This window comes from Babylonia areolata, chromosome 28 (assembly GCF_041734735.1).
Source record: "Babylonia areolata isolate BAREFJ2019XMU chromosome 28, ASM4173473v1, whole genome shotgun sequence".
Taxonomy (NCBI): domain Eukaryota; kingdom Metazoa; phylum Mollusca; class Gastropoda; order Neogastropoda; family Buccinidae; genus Babylonia; species Babylonia areolata.
The window spans coordinates 18,738,785-18,741,284 of NC_134903.1; the positions used below are offsets into that span (position 1 = coordinate 18,738,785).

Sequence of the window (2,500 nt, forward strand, 5' to 3'; positions counted from 1 at the left end):
ACTGAAGAAAATATGGCTTCCACACACAGTTTAATACACTCCCCACTCTATTCAATTTTGTTTTTGTTTGTTTTGTTTTGTTTTTGTTTAACTCACTCAGTACGGCCAGTCCTCTCTTCTCCTCAACACAGACCCCTCGGATGTCCAGTGGGTGTCTGAATTGACCCAACCTTTAGCTTCCGTCATCAGAATTGTGGTATTCTTTGTCAACATTCACCACTGGACATCCGAGGGGTCTGTGGAGAGGAGAGGAGAGGGCTGGCCGTACTGAGTGAGTTAATACACTCCCCACTCTATTCAATTTTGTTTTTGTTTGTTTTGTTTTGTTTTTTGTTTAAATTAAGAAAAAAAAAAAAAAAAAAAGGTTCTATGACCCGTATCCTCTAACAGCCAGAATTTCCAGACAGTGAATTTTTTACCTATTGTGGCAGTGGCGTTGCATGTACCGCAGCTTTTATTAGGTTGTTGTTGTTTGTTTTTTTCTCTCTTTTTTTTTTATTTTGTTGTTGTTCATCGTTTTCTTCATGTGCTGGTTTGCTGATATGATTTCCCTTTTTGTTGCTGAGAATCAGGAACTTTGATGGTCAATGGGACTACAGAACGGTCTGATAGTGCATAGGGCTACAGAGCTGTCCGATGGTCCATAGGGCTACAGAGCTGTCCGATGGTCCATAGGGCTACAGAGCTGTCCGATAGTCCACCAGGCTACAGAGCTGTCCGATAGTCCACAGGGCTACAGAGCTGTCCGATAGTCCATAGGGCTACAGAGCTGTCCGATGGTCCACAGGGCTACAGAGCTGTCCGATAGTCCACCAGGCTACAGAGCTGTCCGATGGTCCATAGGGCTACAGAGCTGTCCGATAGTCCACCAAGGGACTACAGAGCTGTCCGATAGTCCATAGGGCTACAGAGCTGTCTGATAGTCCATAGGGCTACAGAGCTGTCCGATGGTCCACAGGGCTACAGAGCTGTCCGATGGTCCATAGGGCTACAGAGCTGTCCGATGGTCCATAGGGCTACAGAGCTGTCTGATAGTCCATAGGGCTACAGAGCTGTCCGATAGTCCATAGGGCTACAGAGCTGTCTGATAGTCCATAGGGCTACAGAGCTGTCCGACAGTCCACCAAGGGACTACAGAGATGTCTGACAGTCCATAGGGCTACAGAGATGTCTGATAGTTCATAGGGCTACCTAGCTGTCCGATAGTCCACCAGGCTACAGAGCTGTCCGATGGTCCATAGGGCTACAGAGCTGTCCGATAGTCCATAGGGCTACAGAGCTGTCCGATAGTCCACCAAGGGACTACAGAGCTGTCCGATAGTCCATGGATAGTCCATACGGCTTCGGAGTTGCAAACCTCAAGCGGCTGATGAGGAAGTGGCTGGAAGTACCGTAAAGTTCGGTCTATTGAGCGCACTGGTATATACGCCGCACCCACTAAATTAAAAAAACAACAACATGAACTTCATACATACATAAGCCGCACTGGCTTATATATAAGCCGTACCTATTACCGGTACCGGAACACATACCAAGCGAAAATACTGCTAGCGCCACACACACACACACACAAAAAACACAAAAAAAACCCAACAACAACGCTTTTTTAAAAAAATTGAACTTCATACACATTCCGATACTACAGAAAAGCTATCAATACTGTAGGGTATGTGGCTGACAGCCCCCCCCCCCCCCCCTTGCACACACCCCAGCACCCTGCTGTTTATTTCTGTCGTCAGTCACACGGCGCCCATGACACACTCACTCAACTCTACCGGAAGGAGCAGGCTGTTGTGGGCCAAAAAACAAAAAAACAACCCCCCCCCCCCCCCCCCCCCCCCCCCCCCCCCAAAAAAAAAAAAAAAAAAAAAAAAAAAATCCCATCGATCTCTGCTGGGGCTCGAACCCACTGTCTTTTCTAGTCGTCAGTCCCGCGCGACGCTTAACCACTTGCGCCACAGCGACTGGTATCCGACACATCAGAAGCAAATCTTCGCCCCACCCCCCCACCCCCACCCCCACCATCCCCACCTCCCACCTCCCACCCCTGAGTTGTCAGACGTCATGGTGATCAGTTTCACTGGTGTTACCGCGTATAATTTAGTCATCAATCACCAATTGATGCGGCGTGCATGTATATAGCACGTGTCGCACGTGCAAAATTGACAAGCCTGTCGAACACATGAGTCCAGTCCGACAGGGTTCACTAAAAGTTTTATTTGTTTTTTGGGTTTTTTTTTTAATTTTTGATGATTTAATTTATTATTATTATTATTATTATTATTATTTGTTTAATTTATTATTGTTGTTATTGTTATTATTATTATTATTGTTGTTGTGGTTTACTTTATTTTATTTTATTTTTTTCAAGGCCTGACTAAGCGCTGTGTTGGGTTACGCTGCTGGTCAGGCATCTGCTTGGCAGATGTGGTGTGGTGTAGCGTATATATGGATTTGTCCAAACGCAGTGACGCCTCCTTGAGCTATTGATACTGATACC

General features: G+C 46.2%; 1 protein-coding gene across 1 annotated transcript in view; it reads right to left on the minus strand.

The window, feature by feature from the left end:
• LOC143301951 (transmembrane protein 163a-like) overlaps positions 1-2,500 on the minus strand; it is a 21,172-nt gene that overhangs the window by 13,287 nt on the left and 5,385 nt on the right. The gene's annotated exons all lie outside the window — the stretch shown is intronic.